This window comes from Chenopodium quinoa, unplaced genomic scaffold (assembly GCF_001683475.1).
Source record: "Chenopodium quinoa cultivar QQ74 unplaced genomic scaffold, ASM168347v1, whole genome shotgun sequence".
Lineage (NCBI taxonomy): Eukaryota > Viridiplantae > Streptophyta > Magnoliopsida > Caryophyllales > Amaranthaceae > Chenopodium > Chenopodium quinoa.
The window spans coordinates 1,184,505-1,192,516 of record NW_018742211.1 but is presented as its reverse complement, the minus strand read 5'-3'; positions in this window follow the sequence as shown (position 1 = coordinate 1,192,516).

Sequence of the window (8,012 nt, the reverse complement as noted above, 5' to 3'; positions counted from 1 at the left end):
GATTGTACGTGCGAAGTTCAAGGTTCTTTTGCTTCTTGGGGGCAGAAACTTGATAGAACTGGTTTTTCCAGTCTGATCACTTAGACGATTTGTCTAGGGTCATTAAATATTTGGGGTAGGTGGTCAGAGTATACCACGCTCTCCACCCGCCTGGACTACGACTCAGATAATGCATATTGGCAAAGGCCTCCTAGCCAGGGTGGAGACCCTGCATCTTGCAGGCGGCGATGTAGCCCAGAATGTTAACCCAAGAGTGTGGGGTTAACAGCCACACGCCTAGGCCATATCCTCGTAGGATAGCCTTTATGGTATTATGGAGGGGGAAACGGAGTCCAGCTAAAAAGGCCGCCTCATAGCAACTGAAATACTTGTTGGCGTTTGGGTGGTCATCATTCCAGGCTATGGTTCCCAATTTAGGCGGCAACCAGATGACATAACCCTCACCAAGAGGACGTTTGGACGTGAAGCCCTCTAGGTGCTTCTCCATGTTTGCCCTGTCTCTGGCAGAAACATGGATCCGGAAAGGGTCCCTTTCATTATTCCACTTAGATCTCTCCTCTGCCTCACTATCCTCAGCCGGTGATAATGAGCCGCTGCTCTCTTCAAAGCTAAACCTAAACATAGAGGCGGACTCACTCCCATCTCTCTCAGAAGCAGCCTCTTCCGCCTCCTCAGCGCCAGGTACAGAGACGACTTCTTCACTGTCTCCATTCTCAGACTCTAGGATCCCATCACTAGGAGTGTTGGGTGCACCCAAAGGAGATCCTTTTGTCATCTCAGCCTATTCTATCTCAGGCGGCACTTCTTCTGTGCTCTCATCCCTATATTCCGGATCTACAGCCGTCCATCTAGTCCGAGCCATAGTGTCCTGCACAGACATGGAGACGGTCGGATTGGGAGGTGAACAAGAGTGATCCAAGCATCCAGAGGTGGCACCCCCAGTCCTAGACTCTACCGTACCAGGGGACCGACTGCCTACTAAATTATGATGTGCCATGTGTGATGTTGGTGAATCCATTCACGGAGAAATATGTACACAAACAGAAATATATGAAAGAGCTGAGAAGGGGGGAGACGGTACCTCAAAGATGAGTAGAAAAGTAATCAAGTGGTCGGATGTCCTGCTACTAGGATTAATCAGTCTTTGCCGGTTGATTTCTATGACCAATTTAGTAGCCAGATGTCTTGCTCTTGATGGATTAGACAGGTTATCATTTAGTAGCAGGTGGCCATTGACCGTGTGTAGTTGCTTTAAACGAGTTATTTTAGTTGCTAAGGTTTTGCCTTAGCTTAGATCTTCAGCTCTAACCAATTGTAGTGCTTTTGAGCAACAATCGGTCATATCTGACCTAGAAACCGAATACCAGCTATTATAGAACAGGCGGTAGCCAAAGTTATCACGGCTTCAATTGATCATTCAAATGGTTGCTCTCTGCGATCTTAATCCAAACAATCGGTAGGGCCGTTTGTTTTTAAGTTTATAGAACAATGTGTCACCCGAATGGGAGATGCTCTCTGCGAAGAATTCACCCGGATAAGCGTCGTCGGTTGCCTACTCATGTTTTAACAAGCGATGGTTTTAAGGTTGTCTGGCCATTGACCTCATCAATAGTTTCTAAGTATTGGACTTAACTTATATCTACTCATGTTGGAGCAGACGTAAAAATATTTACCAGTCCCGTTTGGGGGTTTTTTATGTGTCCTACGGGAGAGTTACAATTTCCTAGTATGCTCCTTCCTTTGCCTGTACCTGCACAAGCAACGGAAAACTCCGGCTGGGGCTGGGGTGTTCCGCCTCCGAAGACTAAGTTAGTATCTTTCTTAATGAGGAAATACGACAATAAATGCTTCTCGGTTTGAGAGCGTTTGCAAGGGGATTTGTGTTTGGATGGTGGTTGGAAAATGATTCGATCCCCATAAATGAGGTCTGCCCTTACTATTTATAGTAGGGGAGAGATGTACCTCAATTTAGGGTACAATGACACATGTCTCAAAGGGAGTGGACCTTTGCTGACCGTTGCAAACTTGACACGTGGAAAGCCTTCATAGGGCCACGTGTGTTAGAGGTTTTTTTACCCTAAGCATCTTCCCCTCACAGGTGTGACGTGGCATGTCCACGTGTCACCTGTGACAAGTGTCAGACATATGAAAGGAGACGGTTCGTCTTCTTCCCTCCTTTTTTCAAATTTTAAGTTTTTAGGGCAGAAGGCATCGTTTCGACTTCTGTTCCTTTTCTATAAATGAGAGACTCTCTCTCTCTCCTCCACACTTTGCATGTTTTTCAAAAAATTTCTTGAGAGCTCTGATACCGGCTGCTAATTTCCTTCAAGTTTTCTTGCATTCGGCTTTGTGAGGTCAAGTACATCCGGCTACCGGTGGGGTAATTTCTCTGCAATTTCTAAGGTGCTGGATCCCTTTCTTCATTCTCTTTTACTTCTTTCTTTTTGAGGATTTGTTGGATGTTTTCCCCATCCGGGGGGTAAGCCGCCTGGGGGGTCCTAGACCCATTTCCAAGTTTTAGACTACCATACCCTTTCTTTTTCTTTCAAATAACAAGGCTTTCAAAGCACCCCCATCCGGTATTACACCGCTTGGGTATTTGTTTTGTCAAGAAATGATTTCATAAACCCCAACCGGTTTTAAAGTCGGTTGGGTCATCATCCTTGTCTTTTCATGACCTTTTCAAATTTAAAGATGCGTTCAATGCACCCCTATCCGGTGACTCATCGTCTGGGTATTGTTTGAACAGACCTTTTTGAAACCGGTCTTACTATACCCTCATCCGGTATTTTACCGTTTGGGGTATGGTTGACTTTAAATGTTGCTTACAGCACCTACATCCGGCATCTTTACCGGATGGGGCATCTCTGACCCAACTTCCTAGATACCGTCTAGGGTATCATGGAGTGAGCCTTACAATTCTTTTTACTATTTTTACCAATGCTTATCACAACCCCCCCATCCGGTTTTATACCGTTTAGGGGTACTTCTAACCTAGCTCACTGAATACCGTCTGGGGTATTATTCAGTGAACCTTACAATTTATCTAGCTAAGTTTTACAAAAATGCAAGTCATAACCCCCCATCCGGTCTTATATTGTCTGGGGTACTTCTCACCTAGCTCGCTAAATACCGTCTAGGGTATCATAGAGAGCTTTACAATAATCTAGCTAGCCTTTACAAAAATTCCAGTCATAACCCCCCATCCGGTCTTATACCGTCTAGGGTACTTCTGACCTAGTTCGCTGAATACTGTCTAGGGTATCATAGAGAGGTTTACAATAATCTAGCTAACCTTTACAAAAATGCAAGTCATAACCCCCCATCCGGTCTTATACCGTCTGGGGTACTTCTGACCTAGCTCGCTGAATACCGTCTGAGGTATTTTTGGGCGAGTTAATGAATAATCGGCTAAGCATTTACTTTGTCTTTTTCAGCTTTAAATACTTTGTGGAGTTTCCCGCCTGAGGTGACTTCAAGCCAACTCTTTCAACTTTCTTATTTCAAAGGTACCGCCTGCATCCCATATTTGTCACTTTCTTTTATTTCCGGTTGCATAGTATTAGGACATGGACTACACCAATGCACACACGGCACAACCTACGACTTTGGTCAGCCGGTCACCAGGAACGGTTGAGTCTAGGATTGGGATTGCCGTCTGGGGGTGCTTGGAACAACCTTCACCTACATCGAATCCGACCGTCTCTGTTCATGTGCAGGACAGAATGGCCCGGGTTAAACATAAGGAAAGGGATCCTGATTACAAGTCCGATGATGCAGCCGTTGATCCGACTGACCCTATAAATCAAGAACAAGCCAAGGAACCGGCTGAGATGGGTCCTAATGAAGAGGTTCCGCAAAATTCCCTGAATATACCTAGCACACCGGGTGACGGTATCTTAGATAGCTCTGGATCCAACGCTAAGGAATTCGGAGAGGAATCCGGAGAGGGATCCGTTGAAGAATCCGGAGAGGGATCCGACAAGGGATCAGCCGATAATGAGGAGTCCGGCTCTGGCTCTGATGAAGAGTCTTTTGAAGAGGCGGCTCCTATTGACGAGGAGGCCTACAAATGGCCGGCTAAGGGCGACCCGACTGATATGACCATGTCCGCCAGGGATGTGGTCACTTTAAACGCCACACTCCCTGCTTTTTTAAAGAAGAAGCCGGTTGGGGAGGAATGGGAAGTGGTTGTCCCGCCTGTAGAGGCAAGCGTCGTTTGGACCAACGACGTGGACAACGCTGACAACTACTTCGGCTGCTACGAGGCGACATTCACAGCCGACCTCCAGTTCCCCCTCCATCACTGCATAAAAGCCATACTAAAGGGGTATGACTTGAGTGTATGGCAGTTGACCCCTAATTCATGGGTCAACATTCTTGGATATATTGCCGCCTGCAAGCTGCAGGATTTCAAGCCAATTTGGGAAGCATTTGCACATATGCATTACTTAAGCAGAGCACTGGGTGGGTGGAATGCGTAGTACACTCTCACCACGCTTCCGGAGTATATGATGACTTTGGACAAGCTATCCAAATGGAGTAATTGGAAGAGTAAATTTTATGTCGTCTCTTCCCCATCCCCCAACTTAACCGCCTGCTGCGCAGATACGATAAGCACCCGGCATTGCTGGGAAGAAAATGCGCTCTCCCTAGAGTACCGGCTGAGGCTTGGGACCAAATAATGGAGAAGGGTCTCTTTCTAAAGACAACCGCTCCACTGGATGACGGGAGCGAGATCATAGTTCCCCAATTTTGGGTGCCCCATCTGGATTGGTTTAAGGATGAGGGTTTTTTTTTTCCTTTGTAATTTAAGTACCATGTTTAGAAGGGTAGGTTCACTGATTGATCAAGTCTTTCCTGGATGGGTATACTTTGTGTGATCTCTAACCGTGTTTTCTTTTTTTTTTTTTTTTTTTTTTTGTGGAAGAAGCAAAAAGAATGGTGCCACCAGAGAAGACACCGGCTACTTCTGCCATTCTTTTGAGGAAGAAGCAGTTGGAAGAGAAGAAGGCGACGCTGGCCGCCAAAAATGCTGGGGTAGTCTTTTCTTTACCATATTTCTGTTTACAGTTTATTCTTCTTTTGCCGGATGTACCCTTTTTTTCGTTACAAGGTTTTAACCGGATGCATCCTCTTTTGACTGTTTTCAGGCCGGGAGCCAAGTCGTACCTCGCTCTGTAGCGAGTATGCAAAAACGACCGGCTGGGAATATTCCTAAGCCAGCCGCCAAAGTGCCTAGGGTGGCGAATCTTGCCCTGGCTCCTGGTCATAAAAAGAAGATGCCTGACAAGGACAGGCCAACAACAGAAGGGAAGAGCCTGCAATTCACTCCCCACTTTGAAATGGTGGTGGAGTCAGCAAGACCGGATGCTCGTACTCAGACAGGCTCCGGTTCTTTAGCGGCTGGGGGGGCTTTGACCCCACAGTCCGAAAAAGGTAAAACTTCTGCCTTTGATCCCCCCTGGCCGCTTGGGCATATGGGAGTAAAAACCCAAGAAAGCCAATCCAGGGATTCTTCTGGACACCGCCTGAATATTGGCGAGGCATATGCCCAATACCTTACAGATGATTCTATGCTTGCAGATACAACCTCCAGTCGTCCAAACTATCAGCAATATGCTAAGAGGATGGTCAAGACCATTACTCGATCTGAGAGGGAAGCTGTGCCGGCTGTGCACACAGTCAATCTTGACCGGATCACTTCTCTTCTTGCTGAGGTACATAAAACTGGATGACATATGTTTAAGCAATAATCTTTTTTACCGGATGCAAGTACTTTGCCTTTGATCTTTCCTAACACTTTTCCCGGCTGATATCGTAGATGCTATTGAGAGTTTATGGGATTAGCGTCCCTCTACGCAAGAAGCAGGAGGAGGTAAGAGACGCTCAGAAACGCGCATCTGAGCTTATTGACGTTTGCCAATTCAATGCCCTTTCATATGACTTGGAAACTTAACAAAGGAAGTTGCAATAGGAGGAACTGTTGAAGAAGGCGGCTGAGGCTGGGGAGGCAGCTTTGAAGAGAGTGGATGAGCTTGAGTTCCAAGTAAAAAATCTTAAAACTCACCTTAAAGCTCTGGAGAATGCTGATAAGGAGAATGCTGATCTCCGGAAGGACAACAGTCGGCTGGTAACTGAACTTGCAAACAATCAGGCGGCTCATAAGAAAGAGCTGGAAAAGGAACAACTCCGCCTGATTGAAGAAAATGAGGTTGACTGCGAAGAGCGCATGAAGCTGGCTTGGAACCTCATCCATCCGGACTTCGAGTATGAATACTGGAATCTTCGAAACCAGTATGCCTTTGAGGTTTATGAGGCAAAGGTACTCGTCGCTGACCCTCCTCCCGCTTTTGACGAGTGGGTTGAGCGCAACAATGAGATACAGCCGGATGGGGCTAATCAAGAAGCGCCAGTAGAGGATCATCAAGAAGTGGTGGAGCAGTCGGCCAAAGTTCTAGTCGATCCAACTCATCATCCGGAGCATCAGCAGCAGCAAACTCAACAACAACAACAACTTCAACAATAACAACCATAAACATTCTATCTTCTTTTTCGGCCTGTGAGCCGAGTAGTTTTGAGTGTAACTTTCCCGGACGGGGGTTCGGTTAACATTTGAAATTTATTATTATTTTTTTAATCTACTAGCCGATGCAGTCGGTTTTGCTATTTTATATTCTCTCTATTACTTGCATTTTTTATTTATGCATTTTCTACCAGTATTACAATTTTCTACTACTCATCCGGTTAATATTTTTCCAAACTAGAATGGCTGTTTATTTATTCCAACGGTAAATGAGCAGCCGTTCTATTTTTCGCCGGATGAAGCGATGGTACCGTGATATGCCCCTGAAATGGCTAACTGTTTACTCCAACGGTAAACAGGCAGCCGTTTCATTAGCAGCCGGATGGGTGATCAATGGTTGATCTACTCTTACTCCGACTGGTACAATAAAATGCCCCTGAAATGGCCAACTGTTTACTCCAACGGTAAACAGGAAGCCGTTTCATTGGCAGCCGGATAGGTTGTGTATACCGTTGGGTGGTTTTTAGAAAAAACCCGGTTGCCTTAACCCACTAGGATTTTCACTTTGCCGGATGGACTACTTTTGAGTCCTTGCCGGATGAATTCTAGATGCAAAGGATCATTTCTAACGGCTGCAAGTTTCTTTTACGAAAATGCCATTTGAGTCATTTAATCGCTAGAACAATGTACCACCTGGAAGGGAGCTGTTCTCTTCAACGATTTCACCCGGATGGGTGTCGCTGGATGAATGCTCTTTTTAGAGCAGTGGTTTTTAATAAGCGTTTTTCCGTCTGTGTTTTTTCACTAGACAGGTGCTAATACAATTGTATGAATGGAAATTATCTACTTTCACATTTCAATACTATTTACAAAAAATTTACAAATTCCTTAGAAGTAGTACTTTTTCAAGTTATCTACATTCCAGGTATGAGGCAGCCGCATTCCGTCTAGGGTTTCCAGGCGGTATGTGCCGTTTCTAACTTCTTCAAAAATCCGGTAGGGTCCTTCCCAGTTTGGGGTCAGTTTCCCTTGTTTGTTCACCATACCGGTTGCCTCAAGCTTTCGTAAAACAAAATCTCCAATTTTGAGGGGGCGTTTGCGCACCCTTTTGTTGTAGGCCCTCGTCATTCGCAGACGGTAGATTTCATGACGTAAGGCGGCATTACCTCTTCTTTTAGGAAGAGTATCCAAAGCCAGGCGCATGGCTTCCCAATTTGCCTCTTCATCATATAACATGATTCGAAGTGTTGGCTCATATAATTCAATGGGAAGCACCGCCTCTGTGCCATATGCCATAAGAAATGGAGTTTCTTCGGTTGACCCCTTCTCAGTAGTTCTAATAGACCAAAGAACATGAGTCAGTTCCTCTGCCCAAAGACCGCCTGCTTTTTCAATTTTCTTCTTTATACCGCCTGAGATAAGCTTGTTAAAAGCTTTAACCTGACCGTTTGCTTGAGGATCGCCAACGGATGCAAAGTAATGGGAA